This window comes from Cupressus sempervirens, chromosome 10, assembly GCF_028749045.1.
Source record: "Cupressus sempervirens isolate cs-2001-9-10 chromosome 10, ASM2874904v1, whole genome shotgun sequence".
Classification (NCBI taxonomy): Eukaryota; Viridiplantae; Streptophyta; class Pinopsida; order Cupressales; family Cupressaceae; genus Cupressus; species Cupressus sempervirens.
In genome coordinates this window covers 131,297,553-131,315,713 of record NC_143127.1, presented here as the reverse complement: position 1 = coordinate 131,315,713, position 18,161 = coordinate 131,297,553, and the positions used below count along the sequence as shown (strand labels likewise).

The following is an 18,161-nucleotide window of genomic DNA, read 5'->3' as shown; positions in this document are numbered from 1 at the left end:
ATAGGCAAGAGCCACAACACAACGCAAATTGTGAGCGAGGAGCTTAAAAAATAATAATAATTAATCACATTAGATAATAACAATGAACTTAGCTTCAACCTCTTATGATTAAAAAAAATAAAAATAAAAATAAAATAAAATGATAGATAGAAACAAATTTTAAAATTGTCCATTGAATAAATAAATTCAAATGTTAATTTTTATATTAATAGAAATATTATTAGAATAATCCACAAGTGCTCTGCTCTGCAAATATGGCAAAAAAAGCAAAGTTTCAATCAAAATTTAACCGTCCCAATTCAAGACTCATTGCATACTAGGAGAAGATGAACTCGTTGCCTCCTTTGATGACCAGTAACAAATTCGAAGCCCTTTCATAGAGAAATTATGATCAAGGCGATATTCAGGATGAAGGAAAAAACAAATTTGAAACATTTGTCAGGCAACATTCTAGACAAAACAAGGAAATTTATGACAAATAGACTCACAAAAGAGAAGATGGATGGCAGATTGTACATAAAAGGAGAAAGTGATCCCAAATCTAGTATGGTCAAGATGGAATGGAAGAAAAAATCCAAAAATAAAAAGCTTTTTACAGTAAAACCAAATATGCGCCAGAATCCAAGCTTGACCCTAGCCCTAAATTGAGCGGAAATTCCTATCAGAAGGAGCTGCTTGAAAGGCCACGATTGATTTTAGAGGCTAATTCCATTCCTCTAGGGTGGGCCTAGGAAAATATATCTAAACCCAAAAGCACGTTGGCTCAAAAATTATGACCACAACCCGTGGATTAAAACCCCATATAAGGGAAAAATAATCTACATCCCATTGCATTGGAAGAATGAACAAACAATGTCTAAGCAAAAAATGGTAGGAATTCCAAAACAAAGTTTCTCTAGCAAGAACACAACCTGTGAAGAAATAATCATCAACAATTCACATAGCGAAGGAAAATGGAATACATGTATTGGAATGGTCCATCAAGGAAACAATCTAGGCTAGTACACATTATCTCTAAGATTTGGGGCGACAAGGTAAGTATCTTTAACACTTTTGCAGATTTTTTTTGGTTTATTCTATGTCAAAATGCAAAGGATAAAGAGGAAATTCTGAAATTAGATTTATTTTTCTACAAAGGTCATCATATTAAATTCATACCCTGGCAACCAAACTTTAATAAAAACCATATTAAAAATACTACAACAATCAAATGGATGGAGAGTATAGAAATTCCATTAGAATTAATGGAGGAGACCACCATTAAAATTGGTAACTCATTAGGAATAGTAATAGGTTTTGAAGATAATTTAAGCAAAACAAATAAAATTAGGGTTTTTGGTTAAAATAGATCAAACCATCTAGTCAGCAGGAAGATCATTACAAATAGATCTATCTATAATTTAACTTTCAAAGAATATTCAGGTGAAATAAACAAAATTATAGATCCAAAATTAACAAAATCACACATAAAAAATAATATCAAAGATCATATAACCTTAAAAAGGAGCACATGCAAAAAATTAGTAAGGGCTGAAGAGGCCATCATAGAATCAAAAACCTTCAGAGATAGTCTGAATGAAGAAAAAACAACAAACATTCCTGAAAAAAGAATAATAGATAGCACGGAAGAACCATTGGACAATGGAAAGTATATGGACAGATTGATGGAAATAGAATGGGAGGATAAAATTAGCTATCAACACTCACTAAATAAATTCAAGAAGTGTATGGACTGCTAGTTGGAAAAAGAGGCCATTGAAGAAATGAAAATGAACATTATTAAATTAGACAAGCTTCCATATGAAACCCTCCTGATTTAGAATGATCTAATTGATTAGAGTCTACTAGTGGAAGAAATACATAAGGAACATAAAGGGATGAGGATTAAAGTCACAGAAATAGGGGAGACATCAGGAATTGCAAAAATTAGATTGAGGACCAGAGGTAGGAGAAAGAAAATGATCATATCGAACTGACAGTAATGAGGCAAAAGGACCAAAGGTTAGAAAAAAGAGATGAGAAAAATATAGAACTCTTGTAAGAAGTAGCCAATCAAAAGGAAAACCTAGAGCAAGAGGTTACCATCCCACCAACAGAGTCCACCTAATGGAGCAACATAACTATCAAGAAAAAAGGAAAAAGAAAAGCTACAAGTTCTGGCAAACTCCTAGTAATGGCAAGGATATGTTTGCAATAGAGTCAAAGAATACAGGATTAGCTCTAAGAGAGCCACTCCACTCCTCAAACATAGAACAAAAATGGTAGAATGTAACAATGAGCAGTCCTAACAAAAAAGATAGTAGCAAAGAGGCCAAAGATTCAAGGCTTATCCAACCTATAAATAACAAGGATCAACAAATCAACAAATTACTGATTAAACAAATCACTTCAGGAGAAAACCAGGAAGGTGAGAGCTTAGATATTGCATAAAAGGTAATAGAAGAGAAAAATCTTGAAAGAATAGGTATAGCAATGAATCAGGAGGGAAGGAAGACACCAATATGTGGAAAATCAAAGCAGAAACATGGGAGGAAATCACTAAAAGAACTCAGAGAGGCATTAGGACAGGTCAAGGATCAAACTAAGATTCTTGATATACTATACAGTGGGAAGGGGAAGTTCCTTCCCAAGGAGCAATGAAAATAAGAACCTGGAATGCTAGGGGCCTTAACGACCCTAGCAAAAAATTCTTGTTAAAGCGTAACCTCACCTTATTTGACTCTAATATTTCATTATTACAAGAAACTAAACTAAATAAAGAAGAGGGAATAAAGTTGAGTCAGAAATTGGGAAAATGGAAATCTGAATTTCAGCATTCACAAGGAGCATCAGGAGGACTTGGAATAATATGGAATCCTCAACTTGAATCAATATTGAAGTACTCTCCTCCCAAATAAATTGGATGGGAGCAAGACTTGTCAGTACAAAATCAAATCTCCAAATAGTTATAATAAATGTTTACGGGCCTTCGCCAACAATAGACAAGCTAGCAGTTTGGAATGAAATTAGCAAATTTATTAATTCAGTGCCCCAAGAAACAGTCATTATAGGAGGAGATTTTAATGTGGTATTAAGCAAGGAAGAAAAATAGGGAGGGAGTAATCAAGTATGTAGAACCATGGAAGATTTTAAAAAGTTGATTTAGAAAGACTCTCTTATGGATATCAAAACAAAGAATGACATTTACACTTGGAATAACTGAAGGAAAGGATTTTGTTATACAACAGAACAACTAGACAAATTTCTTCTAAAAGGAGAACTCAGTATGGACAATCTGGTTAATGTGGAAATATTACCAATGGCTGGATTAGATTGCTTCCCAGTGAGACTGGAAATCAAAGAGTAGATCAAACCTAGCAGGAATCCCTTCAAATGTGAGAAAATGTGGTTTATGGATAAAGCTTTTATGGACCAGATTAGAGAATGGTGGCAGGAGGAACAGTTCGAGGGTTCAAAAATGTTTTGCCTTATCTCCAAACTGAAAAATATAAAACAATTAAAAAAAAAAGGAATAACCTACATTTTAAAAATATTTTTAAAGAAAAACTAGATATTGAAGAAAAAATGAGTAAATTAAATAAAGAAGTCATCATAAAAGGAATGAATAATGAAACCTTCCAACTAGAAAAAGGATACCTTTTAAAACATGAAGAAATACTAGCTAAAGAAGAAATATTCTAGAGACAAAAATCCAAAGAAAAATGGATCCTAGAAGGGGATCGCTATACCAATTTTTTTCATAAAAACATTATTTATAATAGAAATTATATCAACATTTCAAAAATAAAAAATTTAGAGGGGGAGCAAACTAAAAACCTAGTAGAAATAGCTGATATCTTTATCAAGTACTTTAGCGACATGCTTAATTTTGATTCATCAAATAAAATAGCCCAAGATGAGATGCTAAAACACATCCCAAAGCTGATCTTAGAGGAGGACAAAAAATTCCTTAATGAACCCTTTACTCTTCAATAGGTCAAAACAACACTCTTTAATATCAACCCAGATAAATCACCAGGTCCGGATGGCTTTCAAGCCTTCTTCTTCCAACAATGCTAGGACATTCTAGGAGAAGAGTTGTGGAAAGCCTTAGAAGCTACATGTAATGGAGGTTCAATACTAACTAAAATCAATCGCACCTTTCTTACTCTTATCCCCAAAAAGAATGAAAGTGTAGTGCCTGGGGACTTTAGGCCTATTGCTTTATGTAATACTATTTACAAGGTGTTTTCAATTTTTTTAGCTAATCGACTCAAAAGAGGTCTCCCTAAACTTATTTTGGAAGAACAAACTAGTTTCATCCTTGGTAGATCTATATTAGATGGCATCTCTATTATATAAGAAATTATTCATTCAACAATAAAAAATAATGAAGCCTGTATGTTACTTAAACTAGACATTCAAAAAGCATATGACAAGGTAGATTGGAGATTCCTCTGCAAAACCTTAGAGGGCTTTGGATTCTCTAAACAATGGATCAATATTATTTTCAATGCATCTCAACTCCCAAAATTTTGATCCTCATCAATGGCACCCCAAAAGGATTCTTTAATATCATTAGGGGCATTAGGCAAGGAGACTTGATCTCTCCATTTTTGTTCATCATAATGGTGGAGGCATTTGGAAGAGCAATTAAAGTGGCACAAGTAGAATGCAAAATTAAAGGGGTGAAAGTCACGAATGGAGTAGAAAACACCACCCACCAACAATTTGCTGATGACACTATACTTGCGGGTATCAGCACCCTACAAGAGGCAGATCAAATGAAAAATATCCTTGATACATACACAAAAGTGTCAAGGCAAATGATTAATGTCAAGAAATCAAAAATCTTCTTTTTAAATACAATCAAAGAAGTTGAAGATCAAATCTATACTAGACTAGGATTCAAAAAAGGCAAGTTACCATTTAGATACCTAGGGATATATCTCGACAAGAGTAATCATACCAATCCGGGCTGGGAACATATTCTCAGAAAAATCGATAGCTAAATAGAATCTTGGAAAGGAAGATGGTTAACAAAGATGGGGAGAATGAAAAAGATCAAAGCTGTCCTATCAGCTATCCCAACTTACCAACTCTCTTATTCACATCTACCCAAAAATATTAACTCTAAATTGGAAAGAAAACTGCATAATTTCTTTTGGAATGGATTGGAGGATAAGAAAAAAGTAGCCCTAATTAGTTGGAGTAAAATCTACAAACCAAAAGAATTTGGGGGTTTAGGAATAAAAAATCTAGAATGGTAGAATGAAGCTTTAGGTGCTAAAAAAGTATGGAGACTATATCAAGAAAGGGATAGGAAATGGGCCAAAAACTTATTCAATAAATATCTTAACCCTTCAGACAAAACTTCATTATTCAGAATTAAAAATCCCCCCAAAGGTTCTACAGGTTGGAATTTCCTTACCAATAGTCAAAATTTGATCTCCAAGTACCTTACATGGGACATAGGGAAAGGAGATGAACCTTTGTTCTGGGAAAACTCTTGGAATGGATATCCCCCTCTGATTAGCTCAGACTTATCTTCTAAAGTTATATCTCTCCTCAAAACTATACGGGGGACAAAGGTGATAGATTATATAGAGGAAACTGACTTAGACACGAGTAAGATATGGAAATGGAAATCAATACCTAAATATGGAATTAATCAATCAGACAAGGAGAAATTAGAAAAAATTCTAAAGAACCAAACTATTACAATTAAAGACAAGGAGGACAAGTTGATTTGGGCAACATCAAAAGATGGGGTGTATAAAGTTAAAGAAGGATATAGAATGATTACTAATTCACAGAAATGGGAAGCTAACATTCTTCCCATGAATTTATGGTGGGATCCAATAGGTCTTCCTAAAGTAAGAATGTTCCTCTGGGCAGCCATGCAAATGAGAATATTAACAGCAAATAGAATTAGAAAAATGGGATTTGAAGGACCTTCAAGATGTATTTTATGCAAGGAACAAGAAGAAAATACAGAACACCTCTTATATGCATGTAAATTTTCTCAGGACTGTTGGAGGTGGCTCCAAAGCAAATTAAATTGGACCTTCCCGTTAGCAGGCAAATGGATAGATCACTTATTAGGCTGGCCTACAGATGCCTCCAAGAGAATTTATGCTAAACTATGGAATATTTCCCCAGCAATTGTAATATGGGAAATTTGGAAAGAATGAAATTGCCGAATTTTCTTAAATCAAAGTCTATCTAGGCAAGCTTTTTATGCAAAAATAGAAGTGGCTATTTTGGAAGTTATGAACAGTGATCTCAGGAAGAGACCAAGCAAAGAAGGATCCTTCTTTGAATGGGATGCAGAAGTCAAAAAATGATGGCCACTGTTAATTAACCCTCCCCTCTTTTACAAAAGGAAAAATGATCTAGCCAGACAAACTTGTAAATGGGAACCCCCACCATTGGGATGGATGAAGTTGAATTTTGACGGGGCTTCAAGAGGGAATCCAGGTAAAGCTAGAATTGGATGTATCATTAGAGACAAATTGGGTGATTGGATAGTAAAGAGATCCAAATCTCTAGATATGGCATCAAACGATATAGCAGAACTAGAAGCAGTAGAAGAAGGAATCAAACTTTGTATTAAACTAAAAATTAAAAAAATAATGATTGAAGGGGATTCCCAAATTATTATTAATGCTCTCAGAAAAGGAGCAACCCCAAACTGGGTTTTAAACTCTAAATTAGAAATTATCATCAAAACACTTTCAGAATTCAAAGAGGTAAGATTCACACATATTTACCGAGAAGGCAACAAGGAGGTCGATAAACTAGCCTATTTCAGAACTGATGGTTTTAATACCTTAACATTTAATCATCCCTTAAATCCTTCATAGCTATCAGATTAATCATTGTCACTTTATTCTCCTGCGTGTGAATTGATTTCATACAAATTGGGTAGAGTACCCAATTTTGAGGTGAATCTTATTATTGAGTGACATAATCTTTGGTATGATGCTTTTGAGTGGAACCTTAATACTCATTTGAACGTCATTGCCATTATTATGCATCTAGATCCTTCTCCCTCTCATATTTATGAGAGAAATTTGGAGCTCATTTTCATTCTAACTTAGCTAGAGATTGGTAACAACTGAGCTTTAGGTAGTGATCTGGTTTAGGTTTTCATGGATTCCAATATTTTCCTTTTCCATGCTTTTGAAAATCGAACAATGGATTTTTGCGGGCCTATAAAACAAGAAAGATGGAATTGGCTCCTTCGGAAAATTGATGACATGAGCTGAGTTGCAGTTAGTCAAGCTTTAGGAGAAGGGACTTTTAGTTATGAATATTCTTGGAGGACCAACAGTGACATCGTAGGGCTTTGGGTAGGTTGCTTAGCTAGGGTTGGAGTGGAAAAATGGGATATCATCAGGCTAACCCATAATATTTTTGATCCCTACTGGTTGGTAGGACTAGAAATCGCGGTTGCCAACATAGATGCTAGGCTCTGAATCCCTCTCCCTGAGGCTTATATGGAATATGAAGTGAATAGTCTAAAAATTAACAGAAGTCTGAGGTGCCCATGCTTGGTAATCAGGGATAACGTCCAATTTTTTAGAGAGTGGCCAAGAATGGAGTCTAGCATCAACTTCTTGTTAAGGTGGAGGGGAATCATTAAAGACCTAGGCAGGGACTGACTCACTAACTATTTGAGGGCTTATGATGCTTACATTCATCCGGATGTAGATCTTTCCAACCTGGAAGACATGAAATTCTTCTTACCTAACTATGACAAAACGAGCAAGGGAAGGTTGACATATTAGTTTCCCCCAGGCTCAAAGGCCACCACTCTACATGAAGCCACTGAAATTATTATGGTTTTTAAGAGAACTTTACTAACATCTGTAATTTGGGTCATTTTGTTTGCTACTTTGACCCAATATTTTGGCTTTTAGCGCTTTGTTATAGACATGGGTACTCATCTGTAGATAGCTTTTCGCCTTAAATTTTTTGGTCAAATAGTAGCATGCAGGACACATTATAAATTGAGTCCCTTTTAATGATCAACAATGTAGTTTTATATTACTGTTTATATTGATCCCTATATAAATGATAATCATTTTATAGCTATAATTAAGCCTCAATATCTGGTATTGGTTATAGTCTCTAGATTTTGTTTTCATTTTGGTTTTATTTGTTAACCTATAGGAATTATGATATCTTGTAATTCATGCATCAATTTTCGAGTATTCACTTAAAATAGTGATTTTGGAACACGTATCCATTATGGCTAACCCTACACTCTGGTTCATTTTCCACTTCGGCAATTAGACTTTTGTTTTTTCCCCATGAACATCAGCTTTGAGTCAGTTTGCTCCCGCCAGATTCCTTTTATTTTTTTATTCATTGTTATGATTTCATGTCATTGACATCAATCATCTAAAACATTATTATCTGTTTTAAACATTTTAAAAAGAAATGACTCTTAAACCTTATCATTAAATATTAATTGATTATAATCTTTTCACATTCATTTAGATAACAATGTATCTGAAATCTCCTTATAACAATATTAATAATAATGATAATTAAATTCATCAATACATTAATTGTCTAATTCATTAAAATTTCTTTACTATCAGACATGATATGGAATGGGCTCCTGGTCACATGTTAAGGTTTTGATGGATTTTCATTATCTTCTAACCCTTAACATTTTGCTAGTTGTTTGTGGTGACATGTTTCCAGAGAGTTGATAACCATGCTTTTATACATCTTCAAGCTTCTCTTGGAAGATTTAGATACTGTCTTTTGACTTCATTTTGATGTAATAAACTGGGGTATGCCACTTTTATTGATGTATAATATAGGACGTCGGTTCTAGGCAAGACTGGAGGTTTTCTTTCCCCGTTCTTTCCTACTAGTGCCTATCAAAACGGTGGACTGCTTATACTTTTAAATTTAATTAATAAAAATTAATCATGACTACGGCCATTTATCGATCAAAAAATAAAATTAAAAAAATGTTAATTTATATTAAAAAGTTAAAATTTACATCATTGAAATCAAATCATAGTTTTCACTTCACCAATTTATTTTATAAAGAACGTGTCATATGTGATAAAAAATAGCAGCATGCGGCAAATAATACTGACAAAAGGTAAAAACAAGGTGAATTTAGTTCAAATCATCTCTAGTTATTTTTTTTTCTGAATTTGATGATGGTTTATGGGCTTTCACATTTCAATTTTTGTCAACATCTTTTAGAATAGCTATTAGGTACAAAATCATAAGAATTATTTCAAAATGGATACTATTATGCACAAAAATTCCTTCTATAATATTACATGTTTGTAGAGAGCCACTTTTATAGTCGTCCTTTTATTGTCTAAATCTTCATTTACACTTTTAAATGAATAAACCTATTTGTCTTTAGAGTTGAGAGCATGGTAATAGCCAACTTTATACTCTGCTTAGCACAACTATCGGCCTATATTAACAATATACAGGAGAAGTTTATACTCTCATAAGTACAAGAATTTAGTCTACAATGTATTATTTGAATTTCTTGTAGATGCAAACAACAAGTAATACATGTTTGATCCGCAAGCTAACCTTAAAATGAAAAATTAACTTACCCATGAAGATGAATACCATATTGAAAAAAAGGCTTAGTTGGGTGTGGAGTACACCATTGGAAGTTGAATCAAATGGCAAAATTGGTGATAATTTGGAATTTCAACTTGTGCAGATTTATAATTACAACCCATTTCATCGTGGCTATTATCCTTACAAAATGTACAGTTGACCAAATTTCTAAAAATCGAAAATACAGTGATTTTTTTTGAAATTTTCCGCATTTGATCTTCATGATATGCATATTTTGTATAAAAACAACTAAAAAAACTGAAAAAAATTCAAAAAAAAAAAAAATTAGATTTTTTTTTTTTTGTCCGGAGATAAACAGTGCCTTCCACGATTTAGTCTTCAAAATCTGGGAGCCTCCATCTTATTGGGTGTCCATACTCATCTCCTGCAAACAAAACTCCTTGTGGAGTGAACGCTCTACAGACTTTGGGATATCTATCACGAGACCAAGTCTTGGAGTTGAAGACTGAAATTTTTTGAGGCTTGCAATTAGACACAGTCGATCCAGTAGTGCTGATATCATACACCGGCCAATCTAGATTTACATGCAGCCTGTTGGCAGAGGAGAGATCAAATGCCAAACTCTTGATATTACTTTGGGATGTCACCGCTTTGGAAATCTTCAAGCCCGGCCAATATGTGACGGGGTTGTGCGACGACTTTCTCAATGAGAGAGAGTGGACATGAAATTCAACTCGAGGCCCAACAGTTAAACTTATCTTTGCTAGAAAGTGACCCTCGTCTTCAAATCTCGTTGGAGTTGGCTTGTGGGTCGGATGCAACCCCTTACCTCCATTGTTTCAAAGCTTCGGACGTCTTTACTTCTACCAATCAGTTATCTGAAACAATCTGCTCATCATTTGTTTGAAGTCATCCAAGTAAAACGCAAGGCGCGTGGATTTTTTTATGTAGGGAACCTTCAGAGATGTCTCGTGGGATGGAATGAGAAGTCATCTTGCAGAATGCGATGATATATTGTGTCACGGATTGCGATGAGTACAGGCTTTTGAGAGTGGCATTTTGAATTACGCAAAGCATATAAAATTATGAGCATCTAACAAAAGCCAGTACATCTACTGACCTACATCATAGCCTTGCGTGTCACTCAAAGTTTAAGTCACTCTAATTATGACCAAAGAAAATCAGGATCGCAAATTATGGTCAGAAAATCATTTAACCGGTGACTGTTTTTCAGCGTGAGATTTCTGGCTGGAGGCAACTCTAGGAGGAAAGCCTATCTGCTAATTAACTACTGAAAAATGTATAAATACTGAAGTAGAAAAAAAGACAAATGTTCATCTATTCTAACAAATATTAAGTGTCCATTTGGCTGCTGGAATAGGAATAGTTATTCTGAAATAGAAAATGGGGGTACATATTCCTATTTTCTGTTTGGATCAGCCAGAATTGCCCAAAAAATTTATGTTTTCTAAAATAAATAAAACTGCAATAGGAATATGTATTCTAATTCCACCTATTTGGGTAGAATTGCAAAGCCTCATTTTGGACCAAAATTAGAATACGTATTCCTATTTTATTTTGTATTCCAATTCTGATTTAATGCATCCAAATGAAAAATTCAAAATTTTAAGAATTTACATATGCTTATTCCTCCCATTGCCAAACAAGATGAATGGAAAGTAAGGTATCATAACAGAGAAAGTTAACAAATGAAAAAGTACTAAAAGATCTACTTCTGGTACAGCAAATGCTAACACGGAATAATAAAATTCAATGGAACTCAATGTGTTCATATTACAACAACCAGAAAATAAACGTCTGCTGGCAATGATGAAATTTTCTAGAACACAGAGCTTCGTTTCTTATTCAATAGCTCCTTCACATGATAAGGAGCTGGATTTTGGATTGAACCAAACTGAAAGCTAAGCTAAACTAGACTAAGATCTATATTAGAGAAAACATTTCCCTTATTTGATTCTCATGACTAGTAGTCCTTTATTAATCAACAATTTTCCCGTTAACAGCATTGTTTAGAACCATTTCGACCCCATCGTGCCCTTCCATATATTTCTCAACCCCTGGCATTGTAAGCATTCTTGGATGAGGCAAAAGAGCACCAGAAACATCACCCCACCAATCTGGGTGGCTAATGTACCACTCCATTGTTTTTTTCAGCCCTTCTTCCCATTTGGTTCTCTCACACCATCCCAGATCCTTGAGCTTCTTATCATCCAAATAATACCTCTGGTCATTGAAAGGCCTATTGTCTACAAACTTAACAACCCTCTGTGAATTCAATGAAAAAAGCTTACAGATATCTTGAGCTACATCTATAACCCTCCTTTCCTTATGAGTACCAATGTTATAAACATGCCCAACTTCACCCTTATGCAAAACAACCTCAAATGCCTCAGCTACATCCTCACAGTACAAATAACTTCTAACATTGGATCCATCACCATGGATAGGAAGTGGCTTACCTTGCATTGCGAGAAGAATGAATTTGGGTATGAGCTTCTCTGGGAATTGATTGGGGCCATAGACATTATTCCCTCTTGTAGTAATCACAGGCAAGCCATAGGATCTCCCATAAGCCATCACAAGCATCTCAGCACCTGCCTTTGTTGCAGAATAAGGATTTGTGGGCAAAAGCTGAGAAGCCTCATGATTACCCTCAATGGCATCCTTTTCTGTTTCGCCATAAACTTCATCAGTGCTGACATGAATGAATCTTTTAATCTGCCCAGTGACCTTGCATGCTTCTAGAAGAACATGAGTGCCATAGATGTTGTTCTTGGTGAACTCGAAACTGTTGCCAAATGAATTGTCCACGTGGGTCTGAGCTGCAAAGTGCATAATGCTGTCAATTTTCTCCGTTATGAGAAGATAATTCACCAAGTCTGCACTGCCAATGTCTCCCTTCACAAACTTGAAATTAGGGTTTGACATTGATGGCTTCAAGTTCTTCAGATTGGAGCAGTAGTCCAGCTTGTCCAATACGACAATCTTGTAGTGTGGGTAATTTTTCACGAGCCTATTGGCTACATGGGAGGCTATGAAGCCTGCTGCTCCAGTGATGAGTATATTTTTGGGAACATACTGGTTGATTCTACCATTATTCGTCATTGCAGAAGAGATACAACAGAGAACTATGTGTATGAGAAAGGAAAACAGAGATAATTATTTTTGGGTTTGTAGATAATCAGCTGACTCGCCTATATATATATATATATATATATATATATATATCTATATATATATATATAAAGCACCAGGAATTCTGGATGTGCAAATAGTTCTACTGAATGCAAAACAAAGACAACAATAGAAGAGTTAGATATGTGGAGAAGGGTAGAAAATATGCAGTGTAAGTAAACAATCCAGTCAATGAAGGCCGTGAATAGCCTTGTGATATGTGCAGGATGATTTTGATGGCACGACACTTTAATAAACGTGGAAAAAACAAATGTTTAGTAGATATACCAAACAGTTTCTTATCAATGCTGGTAGATATATCAGACAACAAGTCAATGGATCTCTGAGTGACTTTTGTCGTGGTTTATTATATCTATTCCACTTTTATGTGTGAATCTAGAGTTCTGTTTGTCTCACCTCTTTTAGTTTTCTCTTGATATATATTTTTATAATGCAAAATTTATTAGTATAGGTTGAATAAAAGTTTTAAATTCCTTTTTTTTTGGTATTAAAAATATCAAGATTTACTTTAAGATTAGACTATGTATAAATTTGGTTGTCAATAATAGGGTTCTTAACAATGTCTAGATTTGCTTTGAAATTTGATTATGTACAATTTTTTGCTTGTTAACAATTTAGGTCAAATTTTATGATTTATCATGGAGAAAAGTTTTCTAGATGAATAAAATACTAATTTCACCTATCTTTTTAATTACAAAATAATTTTTTTATAGCTTACATTTAGATATACAAATGTTGATTTAGTTAAAATGCACAATGTGTTTTTCAATTCTATTTTTAATAAATGAATGCTAAACAAGAAAATAAAATTTAAATATAAATTATCTTTCTTCCATTTTATAATTAATTTGTGATGGTACTATTTTCCTATTAACCTTTGTTTTACATGGGCAACAAAGTGAACAAAAACAAAAATCAGCTAAAGTGAAGTTTTTTTCCTAATGATTATTTTCACAAAAGATTATACCATAAATAAAAAAACCCGAAAATATAAATTATATGCAAAAGCTCGAAAATTATATTTGAATAAATAAAATAAAAATCAGGAAGAACATATAGACTTTTTAGAAGGAACAACTTCCTTCAAGTATCACCAAATACAATATACCACAATAAAATATGATAAGTATGACCTCTATTTATGTTGATTTTTAATCAAACTAACCAATATATTGCTAAGTATATGAGGTACTCAACGTAACTCAAGGGGAAACTTACAAGACACGTTCATCCAGAGACTTTTTACAATAAAGAAAGAGTTAGTACTAAGGGGTTCTAGTACCCTTTCCGCATTGAAGAGAATTATCCTAAAAAATAAATGGAGAGAAATCATTATTGAACTCAGTGAAATGATTTCCAAGATAGATAAAACTTCATGCTGCCATGCTACTAGATAAAGCCCTAAGTCCTCAATAACAATGTGTTTCAGTTTAGCTAACAAGATTAATGAAAATGCAGCCCGTGGTATATATTTTAAGAGGAATGTTTTTGAGTAGTGAACTATTGATATAGAAATTTCCTCAAAAAGTGACATGGAAAATATTTATAAAAACAAAAGGAAGGCAAGATTTCAATCTTGTAAAAAACATGCACGATCTATTACATAACTTTATAAGGGCTATAGAGCAAAGATATACAATTGTGATAATTTTTTATCACAAAAATAATAATTTATAATGTTATAATTGGAGGAAACAATATTAATAGGGAAGAAGGTACATTTAGAATACTATTAACCTACTTTCTAATTCAAAGGCTCTAAATAATATCATCCCATATTGTTAGTCTTTAGTTAATTTATTAATCTTATGCTAATTAATCCTACAACTAGTCATTCATGCACATTTGACACTTGTGAAGCAACCTTTCACTACTTAAGAGTTAGAGACACATCAATCATACTTTAACACATCATCCTAGTTTAGTGGGAGACAACTTACCGCAAACATTGAGTGTTACATTCAATTTTTGATTTTACCCAATCATTCTTACTATATGTACTTTGTCTTTTAATCTTATTTAATGACCCATTTTTCTCTCAATTCATTATTGTTCTTCAATTTTTCGAAAAATATACACATATGGTATGGGTACTATTTATTAAACTAAATATGAAGGTACCTAGAATATAAGAGTGAAGATCATTTTTTTCCTCATAAATTACTTCTATTGGTGTAGTTAAATATTCCTTCTATTGGTGTAATTAAATATTCCTAATTACACTTTACTCAAGTCTACTTATGATATTGCATTTATATATTATCTGTCATGTAGTTACATAAGAGTTCGTATTTTATTTTAGCACACAATATAGGAGAAATTCACCCGAGATGGAGTAGGTTGTTATCTCATACCTCTTTATGTGCGAGATCTACCTTTAGTTATGTTATCACATTATCATTTTCTCATTGTTGCACATAAATCACATAATGTTGTACAATGGAGGATGCCCTACCTTTGATTGACATGAAATTCCACCTTGTGTGATTGTTAGATTATCTCATGAAAACATCGTAAGTATTATGCATTGAATATATGTTTAGGAATATCTACTTTGAATGCAATTGATTTTCTATCCATTATTATTACATCTAATATTGAATACCAATAATTTTATCATATCATTTTTTAACTCTCATATGTGCTATCAACTAAACTTCTAGATCTTGACATTTTCTTTCTTTTCCTTCGAAAAATTCTTACATGGTAGCAAAGCCATATGAGTGTCATTGCATATGTAGTGGAGAGAATTTTTTGTCAATTTTGAAGGCTGATAATTTGGATTTTTTAATATACTCAAGGTCAAGGGTTACTTGGGGGGTGGGGGTGGGCAATAAGTAATCTAGTAATTAAACTCAAACTTTTATCACATCAAGTCACAAAATTAATTAACCAATGATAAATCTAACATCTATTCATTCTATGTTAACTTTTTAAACTGACCATAAAAAACTAGAAACAACACCCACATAAGTAACACAATAACACTAATATTCTTATCATTGAAACCTTGGGTAAAAGGGAGAAACTACAATTGGAATTGATACCCACAATAATTTTGCAGCATTGTGAAATATACCCTATTAAAGGCTTGGTCCTATTAGGAGCTTACAATGACACCTTTCTAAGAAAATAACCTATTAGGAGTCACCCAATTAAGGGATTTTCTTTGGACCTACTAAGATCTTTAATTTCTCAGGATTAAACTTGTGAAAGTATTTTCTAACCCAAATTAATGAGCCATTCAATAAAATCAATTAACTTTAGATCCTGCTAAAGATATGTGTATCCTATAAAAAGTGACTTATTAGAGGATTTTTACCTGAAAGCCTATTAGGATTGACCAAGTAGAATGACATTAGAAATAACACTGCAAAATTTCTTGAAAAAATCCTTTTTAGTTCATCATTTGCATCTCCTACCAAATATTTAGCTACCAACCTAATTATGCAACCCTTAACAATCACAAACACTCTCACTAACTTCTCTTCATTTTCAATATACATATACTTTTCAAAATTAGTAATCCAAACTATAAAAATGATACACCATGATATCCATCTATGTTTGAATAAAACATTATACCATGTCATACTTCATCATTAGTTGGTATTGCATATTCAATCACTTTAATCATGCATGGATCTAACATAGAGCAACTGACCTTTGTAACTTTTTATAATGAACATAAAATATTCCATGACATTCCATCATAATTCACAATATATATAACCTATTAATCAAAACTAGTTAATTTTTCATCATTTCCACCTGATCAAATAACTCACCATTACAAATGATCTACTAGAAATGGCCTACATGTTATTGGTTCAAGATAAAACACAAACATTCAACCTATTCTTCATTTTCCTTCCTAAACTCTCTTAAATTAATCTAAAGCATGTCTTCCTGTAAACCAAACTAAGCACATCTTTAACCATGATCCAAATTCCTATTAACCAAACAAAAAAAAAATCTGACCATGATCCAACAAGTTATTAATTATCATAAATCTTGGATTTCATCTCCTAAAATAGCATAGATTTGATAAACCAATCAAATTATTCTATTTGTCATAAAATGATCAACCCAGTTAAACTATCTCACTTTAATGAGTCAAAAATCACTCAATACTAATGTATAGTATATTAAATTACACATAGAAGCTATAAACAACTCTAAGTCCCCCATACCAACCACACACTCTAACTCAACACAAATCAACTACACACTTGATTTATCACCTATATAGTAAGTAGCTTGTATTACAAGTAAATAGTTCATCACCAAATACCAAGTTAACATTAGTGACAACATAATAATTATTTTAATCACCATTAAACATGATCTTCAAGACATTTGTAATAATTTTTCAACAATCTCATCCTTTTGAATCGACGGCAACACCAAAGAACAACAAAAAACATCAAGATCATGATAAAAATTATCAAGATCACCAATCATCACCAATACCAACGTCATTGGAAAATAAATAATTGATACAACCAATTTCTCCCCCTGAGTTATTTCATCCTTCGATCTATAGTTTCACACTTCTTCCCCTGGTCATGTGAACTTCTTTTTCTTCCTAGTTATTCTTCCTTTTATTTACTTGTTATTATCCTTGATTATAATTGTGATGTTCTTATCCCCCTCCGATAACAATAAGAAATGTTTGTCACTCATTTATAATTAACTTCATACTTTGAATTTCTAACAAACATCCTCACCGACACACCAACTTATAAACTAACAAACTACTTGCTACTTCCTAAGAAGTAGTTATTATTAAATCAACCCATAGAAATATAAAATTTATGTTTAATGAATTTATATGGTAAGAGAATCTTAATTTAACCCATTAGGAGAATGGCCCCTAGCTTACCTATCAAATACTCAAAAGCATCCTTAAGTAATGTCTTACCGAATATGTATGCAATTTTCTCCTTCAATGTAACATAGTCTATTCTTAGTTCCTTTTCATGTACTTTTTTCCCTTAGAAAATGATATTTTAGATCTAAATGCTTTATCTTGGGATGTTGGATTTCAAGATATTTGATTGTTGGATATAATTGTTAATTGTGTATTGTCTTTGATGTTACACAAATGTCATATCAGCCATCAGACAGAGTCTGCCGAGCTCAGACGGTCAGCAAAGCAATTTATAGTGACTACCGAGCGTTCCTGAACATTACATAGAAAGTTAGCTCTTACCGAGCTCACTCGGGCATCAAAGGATTTTGTAGCAGAAAGTTAATGTTAACCGAGCTCCCAAGGTTAACAAAGGGAAAATCAATAACTACTGAGTTCACTCGGTCATCGAAGAGAAAGTTAGCTTTTACCGAGCTCACTTGGTAAGCAAAGGAAGGTTAGTGTTTACCAAGTT

The 18,161-nt window shown here is 33.1% G+C and overlaps 1 pseudogene; it reads right to left on the bottom strand.

The window, feature by feature from the left end:
* Window positions 1–11,297: 11,297 nt before the first annotated feature.
* LOC149532962 (trifunctional UDP-glucose 4,6-dehydratase/UDP-4-keto-6-deoxy-D-glucose 3,5-epimerase/UDP-4-keto-L-rhamnose-reductase RHM3 pseudogene) lies at window positions 11,298–12,767 on the bottom strand (annotated as a pseudogene).
* Between the last annotated feature and the right edge of the window lie 5,394 nt (window positions 12,768–18,161).